This window comes from Myotis myotis, unplaced genomic scaffold (genome assembly GCF_014108235.1).
Source record: "Myotis myotis isolate mMyoMyo1 unplaced genomic scaffold, mMyoMyo1.p scaffold_m19_p_19, whole genome shotgun sequence".
NCBI classification, from domain to species: Eukaryota; Metazoa; Chordata; class Mammalia; order Chiroptera; family Vespertilionidae; genus Myotis; species Myotis myotis.
In genome coordinates, this window is record NW_023416323.1 from 27632906 (window position 1) to 27649769 (window position 16864).

At 37.7% G+C, this 16864-nt stretch overlaps 1 long non-coding RNA gene across 1 annotated transcript in view; it reads right to left on the reverse strand.

The window, feature by feature from the left end:
• Nucleotides 1–16864, reverse strand: part of LOC118673974 — a 62800-nt gene that overhangs the window by 35538 nt on the left and 10398 nt on the right. The window contains exon 2 of the long non-coding RNA XR_004973544.1: nucleotides 6470–6586. This is a non-coding gene — a long non-coding RNA (uncharacterized LOC118673974). The remainder of the gene's footprint in view (nucleotides 1–6469; nucleotides 6587–16864) is intronic.

A 16864-nucleotide genomic window follows, 5' to 3' on the forward strand; every position in this document is an offset into this window, starting at 1 on the left:
TCCTTACATGAAAATGGCAACCAATAAAAAAAATGGTGGAGTTAGATAATCATTTATGGTTGCTTAAACTAGTCATTGAAAGTTTGATGAAGAATGAGTATTTTTATAGTCTCAAAGTATCTATCTGTACATTATTTGTTAATCACAAAGAAAAAAGCAGTAACATATTGTGGAGAGACCTGGCAGATACAACCTTAGCTAAGTGATTTAACTCATCATCCCCAATATTAGAGCAAACCAATATCACAAGTCTCCAAATGTGATTTATTGAGGTGGATTCACCATCAATTCTGTGCTATTTCTGCCCCAAATACCTACTCTGAATCTAGTCATGAGCAATCTTTACACAAGCCCAAATTGAGGGGCTTTCTATAAATTTAACTGGCCTTCAAAAATGTCAAGGTCAAGGAGACAAAAAAAGTCTGAAGACTGGTCCAGATTAAATATGCATAGAGACATAGTAACTAAATGCCATTTATAATATGGATTGGATCCTGGACTGGGTAGTTGGGGGGATGATTATGAGGACATGATTGGAAAAACTCACAAATATGAATATGGGCTATCTATCTATATAAAAGCCTAAGCATCCAGAACCGGAACAACTGGAACAACTGGTGGCTATGATGTGCACTGACCACCAGGGGGCAGACGCTCAGCTTAGTGCAGGAGCTGCCCCATGGTGGTCAGTGTGCTCCCACAGCCAACCTCCCCCAGACAACCAACCTCCTGCGGTCCCTCTTCCTGGCTGGCAGGCCCCGATTGCCTGATCATGGCCGGCCCCTGGGCTGGGATAGAGAACTGGGGGGTGGGTGGCGGCAGATGTGGCCCCTTTCCCAGGAAGGCCAAGGGCCGGATCTGTTCTCAGGGCCCTTCCCCTCCCCATGGCTGACAGGCCCTGATTGGCAGTGAGAGAGGGGAAGCGGGGAACCACATGGTTCCGGGGTGCTGACGATGGTGGCGGCGGCGGCAGCGGCTGGAGTTCGTTCCTTCGGTGCCCGGACCGGCGACTGTCGCCTCCTCTCCGGCCCAGCCCTGATCGCCCTGGCCCCAATCAGCCCTGATCACTGGCCAGGCCTAGGGACCCTACCTGGGCATGAATTTCATGCACTGGGACTCTAGCAGCATAATAACATTGTATAGTGGTAAACGTTCAGATATGGATACTTGTACTTTGCTTTTGTAAGAGAATTCTTGTTCTTAGGAAATGCACATTGAAGTACTTAGTGGTCAAGGGGAATATGTTGCCAATTTTCCAATTAGTCTTGAATGGGGGTAGGAGGTGGGAAACTGGGAGATAAAGAGAGAGAATGATAAACCAAGTAAGGCAAAATGTAAACAACTGAAGAATCTGGGTAGAGCATATATGGAAATTCTTTGTATAATTTCTCCAAATTTTATGTTAGTTTGAAATTATATTAAAGGTTATAAAAATGTCCAACTTCTATGATTAAAAAATAAGACAGGACTAAGACACCAAGCAACAATGCCTAAAATATAAAGCCACAGAAAGATAGATGGAATTCTTAAGATATTTAATAAATCCCTAAAACTTAATAAGGAAAACCAAACAGAATTGAAAAAATGAACATAAGAAATAAGCTGGTACTTCATAGAATTAAAAATTCAAGTGGTCTATAAACTTAAATAGATGCTCATCCTACCAGAAATTAGAGAAGTGTGGGAAAGTGTATGGAAAGTGGAAGACAACACTTGTTGTAATATTCTTTATCATATTTTGTCAAAAGACCACCGTTTTTAGCTAGACATATAGCCACTTGGAATAAAGATCTCATTTTCCAGTAACTCTTATAGCTATGTGATTAAGATAGGGCTAACAGGCTATAAAATAGATACAGATTGCTCTAGTTCTAGAAAATGCTCTTATAAATATCAGGTAAAGGAAGCATGAACTTCCTTGCCTCTTCCTTTTCCTCAGGGGTTGAATGCAAACATGATGGCTAGAGATGAAGCAGCCTCCTTATACCATGAGGTGAAAACCACAAGTTGTAGAACCTGTTGTAGAAAGGAGACTTGAACCCCAATGATCCTGGAACCACTACATTGTACTCTATTGCTTACCTCGATACCTAATCTACATGAAGAGAAATAAACTTTCAATTGTTGTTTAAGCCACTGTTATTCATGCTTCTTTCTTTGTTTTTGTCAGTCATAGCCAAGCCCAATTTGAAATAAAACATGAAGAAGTAAAAACTGCTGATGGGAGTGTGGAATAGTATACCCACTTTGGAAAACAATTTGGCATTATCCAGTAAAGTTGAAGATGGAAATATCCTATGGTTCAGGAATGCTGCTCCTGGATATATATCCTAGAGAAATTTGCACATAGGCCTTGGGAGACATAAACAAGAATTTCAGAGCAGCACTGTTTTGTTTTGGAGAGAGAGAGAGAGAGAGAGAGAGAGAGAGAGAGAGAGAGAGAGAGCGCGCGAGTGAGCCAGCCTCTGGTATGTGCCCTGAATGGGGACTGAACCCACAACCTAGGTATGTGCCCTGACCAGGAATCGAACCCACCTTTTGGTGTATAGGATGAAGCTTCAACCAACCGAGGCACCCGGGCAGGCAGAGAAGCACTGGTTTTAATGACAAACTGGATAAAAAAAGCTATCCATGTGTGTGAAAATTGATAAAGTATATTCTACAGTGGAATATTATTCAACAGCAAAATGAATTAAAAAAAACCTGCATAAATCAATGACAATCTCAAAAACAAAGTTGACTAAAAGAGTCAAGTCACTAAAAAATACATCAGTATAACATTACATTAAAATAAAAAACTATACTGTATTTACCTGAGTAGAAAAACCTCTGGGTACCAAAACCAGAAATAACTTAAAATATCGGTGTTAAGTGTTGAGAAAGAGGATGACTTCAATGTCTAGACTGGCACTATTCAATAGTATTTTCTACATTGACAGAAATATTCTATATCTGCACTGTCAAATATAGTAATTGCTAGCTACACATAGCCTTTAAGCACGTAAAATATGGTTAGTATAACTGAGAAACTAAAATTTAAATTTAGTTTAATTTTAATTAATTTATTAAATAACCACATATGGCTAATGGCTACTGGTCATTATAGCTCTACACAATAAATCTTTCTACAAGTATGATAGTTTGCCAATTCTTTGCTTATATTTTTGGTATGTAACTCAAAAAGAGTTCAAAGAAAAATGACATTGCTATAATAAATCTCTTCCTATTTCCATCTATTTACTTATGTAAACAGGTTTTTTTAAGGCTTACATCAACAACAACAAAATATTGGTTCAGTCGAGTCAGTAGGATTCACATACAGACACATGAATCGAGGGGAAAAAAGTCCCATACATCTCATTAATAGATGTGTTTTTGATAAAAATATACTTTTTTGTTTAATAATTACTTATCAAAACTTGGGTATTATATTTAAGTTGTTTTGATCAATTGTGTACAAAAAATAATTATAATGTCTATTCGATAATTTTAATGCCCAGAGCAGAAGATTCCCAAACTTTCTCAGTTCATGGGGCCCTTAGTGTTACAGTAGTTTTCCCAGGTCTCCTAGGCTAAAAAGAAAGTCCCATCTTAATAGTAGTAGTTCAGGTCATGCCCAACAGATGTCACTGTGTTTCTCTCAAAAATTTAAAATATCCTGCAGTGCCCCTGTGAGTTGACTACAATGCCCCGGAGTACCTTGATGCACAGTTTAACATCCATGGACCTAGAGGCTTTTGAGTATAGAAAATGAAACAACTGGCGAATATGGATAAAGGCTATACAGGACTCTCTTGTACTTCCAATATTTAGGAGAAGTTTTCAAGAGTTGCTTAACTAATGGAAAACATACAGGACATACAGAAAAAAAGATTTTAAGAATTTACAAAGATTATAACTAATTTTGGGGCAAGTTAGTAGTGAATGGTATAACTACTTAGGGCCCCAAAAATACATTTTGAAGTTTAGATTAAATATCCTACAAAAGAAATGGAGAGATATGCACATATATAAATATACCAGTGCATATAACAAGGAAAAGATTTTAACTGGTATAGGTGTAAAAAGTTGTATTTAATTTAGAAAATAAGCCTCTTCCAGCTCACATCCCATCTTCCCACATTGAAGGCTGTGGTCACATATTGGGAAAACTGTCTGATTAGCTATTCCTTGTTGATTGACTACATCTGCTAAGAAAATAGATCCACACTGGGAAGGTTTAACTGAATGAGAGACTAAAAGAGGCAGAGAAAGAGAGATGTGCTGTGGAGTGGCAAAAGTAAGTACAATGACTTGAAGATAATGTTAAAGAGGGTTTAGGAGGAAGTCCTAGTTGGTTTGGCTCAGTGGATAGAGGGTTAGCCCAGTGATGGCGAGCCTTTTGAGCTCGGCGTGTCAGCATTTTGAAAAACCCTAACTTAACTCTGGTGCCATGTCACATATAGAAATTTTTTCATATTTACAACCATAGTAAAACAAAGACTTATATTTTTGATATTTATTTTATATATTGTAATACCATTTAACAAAGAAAAATCAACCAAAAAAATGAGTTCGCTTGTCACCTCTCACACACGTGTCATAGGTTCGCCATCACTGGCCGGTTAGCCTGTGGACTGAAGGGTTCCTAGTTCGAATCAGGTCAAGTGCATGTATCAAGCTTGCAGGCTCGATCCTTGGGCCCAGTAGGGGTGTGTGCGGGAGGTAACCAATTGATGTGTCTCTCTCACATCGATGTTTCTGTCTCTCTGTCTCTCCTCCTCTCTTCTGCTCTCTCTAAAAATCAATGAAAAAATATCCTCAGGTGAGGATTAACAACAACAAGAACAAGAGGGTTTAGGAGGAAGGATATACTAGTAAGGTTACTACACGCTTCTTAGAATCTTCAATAAAATGAGGATAGGTACATTTTCTATGTTATATTTATAAATTTATTTTCTGTCTGGCATTTTCCATAAATAGTCCCTATCTATAGTTTAAATCAGTTTACAGAAAAACAAGTTCCTCAAGAATAAGAGACACGGTAGTATAAAGTCATGTCAAAATAAAATATCTCTAGCTAAACAGATACATGTATTTTGAATAAAATATTAAGATAGTTTATTCACTATTCAACTCATCCATTTTTTATAAAAAACTTGGCAGATTTTGAAGAGAATAGATGTCTTGGTTTGCTTATTACTGTTCTATATTATGAGAGACTGTTCCATGACAAACTAAAGAAAATTTTCCACGATCAACGAGGATATTCAAGAAAGCAGAAGTTCCCACCTTTAAAAGAAGGCCTATATGGAAATAATTTTTCCCTAATTACACTGAACATTTTAAGAGACCAGCACTTATGTACTCTCAAAGACTAGCCCTTCTTTATCCAAATTTGGTATTTCCCCCTACTCTCTTAATTTTTTAAAAGAAATGTAGACAATTAGCTCTTCCTTCAGTTCCTCATCAGTACAAAGGGGACAGTAACAGTCATTGCACTGAGTTGTGGCAGTAAAGATACTGTCTGAGAAAGCCCTGTACGATCCTGAAATGTCATACTATGTAAACCATTGAAGTCATTTCTCCTCATTCTCTCTTACTTTACCTTAAGCAAAACACTGTGTCTTCAGGTTCTTAGAACAGACTGAAGTTCCACTTCGATAGATATTTTTAGGTGAATTTATGGCATTGTGGGTTAAATGAGAACTTGGAGATTAAACAATTCCTTCCAACTCTCTATCTCACTAGTTCATTTCATATAATTTTGGGAATTTCCCAAGGCTATATTCCAAGTTTTTCACTCCTTTGACACTTCCTTTCTGAAGGTTCTAGGGTAGTCTTATGGCTTCAGATACTATCAAGTTTGGGTTATCATACACCCATCTACAAATACATTCCTTACCTTCTCTCCTGTTCCCTATCCACCACTGTTCATAAAACATTTTAATTTAAATACTGCCACAACTTCTGAAATATAATAAAAAAACAAGTCCACCTTCCCCAAGAGCTGTTGCTACAACTTTTCCCACAATTATCAACATCTTCAGTGTTTCCAGGCTCAAACCTTGGTATCATTTTCTTTTTTCCTACTTCTATTTAGATCTACAATTATAAATTCTGCTAATCATTTCTTTGTAATACCTTTGAGATTCACATTTCCATCAAAATCCACAACCCCACTCCCAGTTCCAAATTTCTCCACTTCCCAGCTCTCTGGCCTTAACTAATCCATGTGTAGATTATTACAATGGTTTATTAGGAATTCTCATCATCCGATTTTTCCACATCAATCAAATATTGAGAGCATTTGTACAATACTATTTATTCTTCAGCTCAAGTATCCACAGTGGCTACCTATTCCTAAGTCCATCATTCAAGGTACTTCATCTCTGGAACCACAATTTTATTAAACACAAATTTACTTCCATAAAAGATATCCTACTTCAACTGCTCTACTGGTGTGCTATCCTCATTTGACTTTCCTTACCTTCCGTCCTTTCTGGTCTGCCATAAGGATAATACTGTCAAAAGAACATCCTCATCACTATGAGGAGATTGGGAGATCATTCAAAGGAAGGAAAACTTCTGCAGATGATCATTTGTTCTACAATTAAAAAAAAAATAAAGAACACTGGATTTTATTTTGGCTTGGTAGCCTAGAATTTAACTTTATACCACCACTAGAGGCCCGGTGCACAAATTCATGTACCAGTGGAGTCCCTTGGCCTGTGGGATCAGGCTGAAACCAGCTCTCTAACATCCCGTGAGGGGTCCCAGATTGCAAGAGGGTGCAGGCCAGGCTGAGAGACCCCATCAATGCACTATCAGGGCCAAGGAAAGACGCAGGAGGTTGGCCAGCTGGGGAGGGACCGTTGGAGGGCTCCAGAATGTGTCCGGCCCTGTCTCGTTCAGTCTGGATTGGCGGATTCCAGCAGCAAGCTAACCTACCGGTCAGAGCATCTGCCCCCTGGTGGTCAGTGCATGTCATAGCGAGCCGTTGAGTGGCCTTAGCATATCATTAGCATATTATGTTTTGATTGGTTGAATGGCCAACCAGTAGACCAGGCACTTAGCTTATTAGGCTTTTATTATAGAAAATTATCTTTGATTTGTAGAGATTCATAGTCTTTATCCTCTTCAAAATCCAGTTAGAAGGTTAACTTTAGAAATCTCCCGTGGGCTGACAGCACACAAATTAAATATGCCCTCTATTCAGTATATTTGCTCTTTATTTAGAATTCTTTTGGTATGCAGTTGTTGATATAGGTTAGTATATACTTTTGAGTACATACATGCTTGTTTTATTATATGTATATATACACATTTCTTATCATCAGACTAAGACAAAATAATGTTATATTCCTCTTAATTTCCAAGTTAAATGCCTCTATTTCATTCTTCTCTCCTAGGGATGCTCATTTTGCTTAAACTCCAAAACCTCTAGGAATGGTTATTTAAATATATTTTTATCGATTTCAGAGAGGAAGGGAGAGGGACAGATAGAAATATCAATATGAGAATCATTTATTGGCTGCCTCCTGCACACCCCACACTGGGGATCAAGCCCACAAACCAGGCATATACCCTGATGGGGAATCGAACCGTGACCTCTGGTTCATAGTTCTATGCTCAACCACTGAGCCAAGCTGGATGGGCTAGTGATGCTTATTTAAATTTACAGTCTGATAACCATCCTCTGGTTAGTTAACTAAGGAGATGTATTCTTCTCAGCTGTTACTAATATCACTGGTACAAGACATGCCTACTGAAACAAAGAGAGCTCTGCAGCCCCAACACAGCATTGGTTGCAACTGTTAAAATATTCTGCTGCCACACTTCTTGTTCAGTACTGGATGGGCCATAATTGGACATGGCTGTCCATTGAAAACCTGGCCACCTGCCCAGTGCAAGCCTACCTAGCTATGAACCAGTGAGTACCTTCCAACTGAAGTAGCTCAGCTGCACTTAACCACCTTTTTGTGACTTTGGCTCAGACTCAAGTCTTCATGTACTACTAGACTAGGCTCAGGTCTTTTGAGGCTGGAACACACACACAGACACAAATATTTTTTCTCTAAGGCTGCTTGTAGTACCAGAATAAATTTGAAAAGATTTCCAGACTCAGCTACTATTGTGACTAATACAACTCTCTTTTGAATATCTGCTCCAAGAGCAAAAGAAATGTCCCCTGTTGTTTTCAAAAACCAACCCCATTTTCTGCTCCAGGATAGGTAAGAAGTGCTTTAAGAGAAGACCTTGCCTTGTTACATATATATCTAGCTAGTGTGAGGGATCAGGCAATCAATTTATTCTCTCTTCTTTGTACAGTCCCCACTGTGATTGGTACTGGTACAGGCTCGTTTGTTTGACCAAGTCCCTAATCTCAACATCCTTTGCCCATCTCTATTATAAGGGCTGGAAAAACCAAGCACAACATTTCCCCCACTATCTGAATGTAGAGCATTCCTATGAAACCTTTTACAAACTGAAATGGCATTAAGTGAAGTGATTACCATTAATTTATATGGAAAATTTTTTGAGTGTTCCCAGACCCCCAAAATAACCTAACAAAACATACCAAATAACACATAAAACCTAAAATAATGCTAACATATTAAAAGAATGATATCATTCATATATATACATATATATGTATATATATATACATATATATGTGTGTATATATATATATATATATATATATATATATACACACACACACACACACACACATACACACTATGCTTTGTACACCTATCAATTCACTCAAACAATAGACTTTCCAGTTATTCATTACTGAATAGCGACTAATAGAGACCACTTTGCTGCTAGGACCAATAACTATGGCAGCTTTTAAGAGTCTCTCAGTGTGCAAACAGTATGCATGGTGGACACAGGCAAGTACAAATGTCTTAATTTTGTTCCTTATATATTTTAGATATTAACTCTTTAACTGGCATATGCAAATATTTTCTCCCATTTTGTAGGTTGCCTTTTCATTTATTGTTAAACAGCTGTTAATTGCTTCCTTTGCTGTGAAACAGCTTTTCAGTTTGATGTAGTGACACTTATTTTTTGTTTTGTTGCCTGGGCTTTTGGTGTCATTAAAAAAAATAAATAATTGCCAACACCAATGTCAGGAGCCTTTTCTCTTTGTTCTAGGAGTTTTAAGTTTTCAGGTCTTATGTTAAGTATCTAATCCATTTCCAGGTAATTTTTGTCTATGGAGAAAGATAAGGGTTCAATTTCATTCTTTTGCATGTGGATATCTAGTTTCTCAAATGCCATTTATTGAAGAGACTATTCTTTATCCTTATGTGTTCTAGGCACCCCTGCCAGAGATTAGTTGACCATCTATATGTGGGTTTATTTGTGGGTTCTACAATCTGTTCCATTGATCTTTTTTAAGCCAGTGCCATTGTCTTTCTCTCTTTTTTAAAAAAATCCTCACCTGAGGATATATTTTCATTGATTTTAGAAAGGGAGAGAGAAAAATCGATGTGAGAGAAACATCGATCGGTTGCCTCCAGTATGTGCCCTGAATGAGAATCGAACTCATGACCTTTTGGTGTATGGGATGAGGTTCCAACTAAACCACCTGGCCAGGCACCAGTGCCATACTCTTAGTTACTATAGCTTTGTAATATAATTTAAAATTAGAAAGTCTGAGGCCTCCAGATTTTTCTTTTTCAAGATTTTTTTGACTAGTTGTTTTTTTATATACTTCTATGAAAAATGCCACTGGTATTTTGATAGGGATTGCATTGAATCTGTAGATTGCTATGGATTCTATAACAATATTAACACTTCCAATTCATAAACATAGGTTATCTTTACACTTATTTATGGCTTCTTCAACTTATTTCATCAATGTCTTATAGTTTTCAGTATACACCTCCTAAGTTAAATTTACTCCCAAGTATTGAAGATTGAGAGAACCTGTTGTCAGTGGAGGTGTACTATATATTTATACCTATACTAGAGGCCTGATGCATGAAGATTCATGCAAGAATAGGCCTTCCTTCCCCTGGCTGCTGGCACTGCCTTCGCTCTGGCCCAGAGCTGCCTTTCCGCCTTTGCTCCGGTCCAGAGCTGCCTTTCTGCCTTCGCTCCGGCCTGGAGCTGCCTTTCTGCCTTGGCTCAGGCCAGAGCCACCTTTGCCTCTCGCCTTGTCGTGTCAATTTGCATATTCCCTCCTTATTGGCTGTGGGCACTGCCATCTTTGTCGCAAATTTACAGTAAATTTGCATATTCCATCTTTATTAGATAGGATCCTATATAATAAAGAGGTAATATGCAAATTAACCCTCACACCATCAAAAGATGGCTGCCTACGACCAGGCCGGCAGGGGGGTTAGTGAGGAATGACCAAACAACTGAATAAGCAGGCTGTGGGGGGCGACCAGGCCGGTGGGGGAGCCATGAGGGGAAACCAGGCCAGCAGGGGGGCAGTTGGGGGCGACCAGGTTGGCAGGGGGGCAGTAAGAGGTGACCAGGCTGGCAGGGGGGCAGTTAGGGGCAACCAGATTGGTGGGGGAGGGTGCAGTTTGGGGGGACCAGGCCAGCAGGGTGGGTGACCAGGCCGGCAGGGGGGCAGTGAGGGGTGACTAGGCTGGTGGGGAGGCAGTTGGGGGCGACCAGGCTGGCATGGGGGCAGTTAGGGGCAACCAGGCAGGCAGGCAGGTGAGCGATTAGGAGCCAGCGGTCCAGGATTGTGAGAGGGATGTCTGACTGCCTGTTTAGGCCCGATTCCCAGGATCGGGCCTAAACCAGCAGCCAGACATCTCCCAAGGGGTCCCGGATTGGAAAGGGCGCAGGCCGGGCTGAGGGGACACCTCCCCGACCCCAGTGCACAAATTTCATGCACTGGGCCTCTAGTGTCCCCTCAGCCTGGCCTGCGCCTCTTGCAGTCCGGGACCCCTTGCAGACATCCCTCTCATAATCCAGGATCCCTCACTCCTTACTGCCCGCCTGCTCACTGCTGCTTAGTACTTGGATCGCTGCTCCTCAGCACTGCCGCAGAGGTGGGAGATGCTCCCGCCACCACTCACTAGCCGTGAGCCTGGCTTCTAGCTGAACAACGCTCTCCCTGTGGGAGCGCACTGACTACCCGGGGGCAGGTCCTGCATTGTGTATACACACACACACCTGGGTAAGTATATATTTTTCTTTTTAAATCTTTAAAACAGCAGTTCTCAACCTGTGGGTCGCGACCCCTTTGGAGGTCGAACGACCCTTTTACAGGGGTCGCCTAAGACCATCGGAAAACACATATATAATTACATATTGTTTTTGTGATTAATCACTATGCTTTAATTATGTTCAATTTGTAACAATGAAATTGGGGGTCACCACAACATGAGGAATTGTTAAAGGGTTGCAGCATTAGAGGTTGGAAACTACTGCTTTAAAAGAATATTATTTAATGAAAATATAAGAACACAACTGTTGGCATGAGTATAGGTGTACTTTATCTTCTATATATATAAAAGGCTAACATGCAAAGTATCCCCACGGGAGTTTGATTGGAAGACTGGGAGTTCTATCATTTGCTATGATGTGCGCTGACCACCAGGGGGCAGCGCAGAATGAAGGAAGGCCCCAGCTGGCAGCCGGCAGCCGCTAGGGACCTTACCTGTGCACGAATTTCATGCACTGGGCCTCTAGTATGAAAATATTATCACAAAGAAAAACATGGCAAATGGAAATAGACTGCTGCGAAGCTCTATATAAAAACAACAACACAGCTTCATTGAGATATAATTCACCCATTTAAATCATATAATTCAATGGCTTTAATTACATTCACGGCAGGGTGGCATAAGACATTTTTGAAAATAGAGAACCCTAATATTAAATTTGAAGTTTTTTCAGTGCCATGATATAAACAATGTGCTCCAATTCACCCCTTCAAATCTTCCCCAAAATTGGCCTAGGAAACATAGATTATGTATTGATTATAATTTATAGTTACAAAGTTAATTCCATTTCTATCGCATCTCCTAATAATCTATACTTAAAAATTTAGGCATTCAGAATTTTAAAAATCTTAAACATGAAAACACAGTAAAGGACAGAATGAAGTTTCTATAATAAGAACCTACACAGGATGAATTAATATGTATAAAAATTTCTCAACCAAAATGGGAATTTTTTGAAATAACATAGTTTGAACCTGACCAGCAATCTGAATAACCATTGCTTGCTGACAAGCATTACAAATGGGAACTAGATGGATATAGAGTATATTTTCTATAGAAGACAATACTACTCCCAGATGGCAATTTGGCAGACGAGAAGAGTTATGGCTGGTGCATCAAAGGTGTTAAAATAAACTCAATGTTTATCAAATACATTTTACTTAGGAGACAATGCTGCATAGAGCAATGTTTCTCAAATGTAAGAAATACACTGACCCTTTAAAATGAAATCACACAGAATCTTCATGTTATAATATTACATATGCACAAATATAAAATCATAAAATTAGGTATAATGCATTTTCTTAAGCTCCTTCAACTATAAAATTAAAACATTTACAAATTAAAAATCCAAAAATATTTAAATAAAAATAATTGAATGATTTTATTAAAGTTAAGTCACTAATATTGGGTTTAATATAGAGTGATATTTCTTTATTTCTGGTCCTCTATTTACTGTGTTTGTGTATTTTTAAATTTTAATATTATTAATGTGGACACTGTCTCTTTACAGAAATGTTGAATAAAATAAACTTAATGTTCACTGAGCTAAACTATAGATTTCTGTACTTTAATATATGTAAGTTAAACCTTAATTTCATTTTTTTTCAGTTTAAACGCTTTGTTTGATAGCCCAGTGTGACCATCTAGTTCCCGCCCCCAAAGCACAATTTAAAATTGTCACAGAATTTTCTTTTTTATAGCATTTATTACCTTTTAACATATTATATAATTAACCTCTGTTTATTATCTACCCCCATAAGAATGTAAACTCATTAAGGCAGCAAATCCCCCCCTCCCCCCCGCCCCATAATGTATCTCCCGTAAGTGCCTAAAATAGCATGCAGCTCATCATAAGCACTCAGTAAATATGTTGAAAAAAAATGACAAATTTGTCATAAAATGACATCTGGGGCACCTCGATCTTTCAGGATTCCCAGATTGAGAAATATTGGCATGGAGGAAAAGCTTTGGCTTAGAAGTCAAAGAGACCTGAGTTTGAATCCATATCTTAGCTATTATCTCTTACTCTTCTGTTCACTAGCTGCATAAATTTGGTCAAATACTTAAATTCAGGGAGTCATTGTTTTTTCTTTAATAAAATGTAAAGTCTGTTAAAAATGAGGTAAATGATTAGTACATAAAATACCAGCATATATGAAGATCATCAGTATTATTAGTACTAGAGATGTTATAGGAACAAATAAAACTATACATTTTATGATTGTCCCTTCCTTATCTTATTCATAAAAAGGTAAAATAAATGAATAAATGGAATAAATGAAAAGGCAAAAAGAAATAGGATGTAAAACTTTCATTAAAACAACTGCATGAAAATACCGGAAAACATTTTCATGATCTTTTGTCAGATGTTGAAAGAGCTTGGCTATAATAGGGCTGCAAAATAAGCCAAAAAAAAAAAAAAAAAAAAAAAGAATAAATAAGAAAACAGAACTAGATGAAATACAGGAAATAAAATAAAGATCACCTTGTGGCCCCAGCTGCAAATGAGTGGTTTTTCTCCCTGAGCAGTTAGTACTCTTTATCTTCCCACCTTCTTCCTACTTGGCTCATCAGGAACTCTAACCCTCAGGCCAACCCTGAAGGAAGAATTAACCTACTTACTGAACCCTTAGGCAGTGTGCATGGCCAGGAAACTGGGTATTTGGGGAACACCAAGGTAATCTCAGCATTTTATTGCAATATCGCACAACCACTGAAGGAAGATGTTTAAAGTAATTTACCATAATAAGAAAAAGTAGTGTAAACGTATTCCTTGGTTTCAGTTTTTCTGTCAAATGGATTTCTCAAAATTCTTTGGAATTGCAAATGGACTGAAGACCTGTTTCAGGTAAACATTATCTATTTTGTAAAGGGAGAATAAAAGATTACTTGGCTTCAGGCCAGAGATATTTCATTAATATTCACAGTTCGGCACAAAATAAGCAATTTTGGATGACTAAATTCAGTCTTAACCCAAACCATGTTCCAATAATGCAAACAGGTATTGGTAGATTAAAATGGGTTTGCCCTCTAACATTCTTAATAAGCTAAAAAATAATTAAATGTGAAATATGCTCCTGAAAATAACTTGAGTGTTAACAGCCAAGCAAACACAGGCCCACAAACTTTCTCTTGCCCTTGTCACCTAGTTCTGCCAGTGTTGCTAGTTCAACTAATGATCTTCTTTCATGCCAATGTGCAGTAGAGATGATGTTAACCAATCTCCACTTAGTGGATTCACTATACTGCCCTGAACTCTTTATTCTCTCTATAAAAACATGATTAATATACACCTTGCTGAAGGTTCATGCCTAACAAGCTCTACTGTAGTATGTATGGCCAGGTACTTCTTCCTCCAGTTAAGCACAAGCTTACTAAAGATCATTTGTGTTTATGGTTTATGCCCATGGTACTTGTTACATTTATTACATACTCTAGTTAACCATATATAAGCTGACGAAATAAATATTAGTGCAAAAAAGAATACTGTGCCCTGTATAAACAACAGCAACAAACTAAGCTGAATGTTCTAAAAGGATTCCATAAAGAAGTCACTAAAAATTAACCTGGATTAGGTGTGGGTGACACTGGAAAAGTTTAGAAGAATAACTGTAAATATTTAAAAGTATTCTGTATTGAAACTGTTTCAAAATGAAATACAAATAAGATAATACATCATGCATTAAGGGTGTGGCTTTGGTGAGAGCACCAAGAACACCATTCAGTAACCTATTTCAAAAGACCTTGGCAGCTTTACATCTAAGAATTGGTGGATGAATATTGTTTTGTTGAAAATACAGTAAAATGCTTAAGTACTAACACTTTTATTAGTTCCAGCTATAACCAACATTTTTTGTTAACTGCCCAATTACTGGTCCCAATGTATCAGTTAAGAGAGTTATACTCTATTAATCTTCTTGTTGTTGTTTATTTTTATTTATTATTTTTTACTTTATTAATCTTGATTGTTTCTCTTCAGTCTCAGAATTCTGGACACTTCAGATTATAAGCTTCCCCATCACCCTTAAATTCTACTGGAAAGCATCTGCTAAATGATATTAGTCGTTAGAACCTAAGGATTTCTAGCTGATTTTAAAATTTAATGTAATATTTCAGAGTAAGTAATAACAAGAAATACAACTACTCAAGAGGGATACTGTAATTAGCAGTTAGAGAAGCAAGAGTAACTAGACTCACCAAAAACACAACTTTGAAAGGCAGAGGAGAAGGAAGGACGAGTGTTCAAAAAACAGAAACAGTAAATTGAAATAAGAAAACAATTTAAAGTAACACCAAAGGATGATGGATGTAAATCAATCCTTAAGACACAATTTTAATTATTGGTTATAGTGAACAGGTTCATCAACTGGAAAATTATTATTATTTGAACTATATTTGAACTATAATGTATCCAGTGTGGAATTCTATGCAGTAGTTAACAGTAGTTAACAATGAGGCAGGTATGCAGACATAGACAAGAAAATATTCCAGTGCTTTAATATTGAGTAAAAACTGAAAGATGCTGAAAAATATGATCCCATTTTTGTTCAACATTTTGCATAGGTCATTGTACATACAGAGAAAGTCTTAAAGAACATACAGAAAGCTGTCAGCAATTGTTACCCTAGAGCAGGGCACGCCAGTAACTTTTGCTGGCACGCGAAACCCTCTCTTATAATCTTCCATTTACAATTTTTTTCTTAATATCGACTTTTTTATTTTTCAGATAAATTCAGTGTAGGTGCATCTTAGATAAATAAATAATTTTATATAACAAGTTATCTTAAAGACCATAGACATGATTGACGAGAGAGGGGAAGAGCAATTTCTGTGCCTCTGCCGTAACTCTCCCAGCCTTCCTAGATCCTACCAGTGTTTTGGTTTCATCCACATACACTTGTGAATCTTTGTTCTCAGTGATGAATTTTGTTAAGTCTCATAATAGGAGTAGCCTGACGGATGAAAGTGGTAGCTCGTGCATATCTCTGAAGGTCACGAAATATAAACCTGATGTAAAATCTCTGTCATCAGTGATGCAGCAGCAAAAGTCCCACTGATAATATCAAACGGAGTCATAAAGTTTTCTGTCGGACTATCAGTGTACATGTATACATTAAAAAATAAACATATTTTTCATCATCATATACTGTGTTTTTGTCACTTGAATGAATTTTATTATTTCTTCAAGGTTCTTCACATATGTACACCTTAAGAGATATCAAGTAGGCATAACATGTTCTAAAAAAATTAGGGTTGGCACGCAGAAGAATTTTGAGTCAGAGATTTTGCTGGTTTTGGCATGCACTCACAAAAAGGTTGCCCACCCCTGCCCTAGAGAGTGGCAGTGAGGACAGAGCATACTTTGTCTTTTCACATTTCTATAGGGCTCATTGTCTTACAAAAATGTTTTGTTACTTTCTAAGTAAATACTAAAGACTCAGCTTTGGAAAAAAGCAAGGTGAACAATGTAAACACACAAAACTGGTGGCAAAAGCTACTTTATATCTCAGTTTAAACACCTGGGATATTGTTAATGTTTATAAATTTATATGACTTCTGCTGTGATAGTGGAAAACCAGTATAAGATGCCTTTTCCAAAATGAAATGACTACAAAAGCCTAAAAGAAACTAATGACATCAACATTGATAACTACATCTCAACTCTGCTTATATGTCTT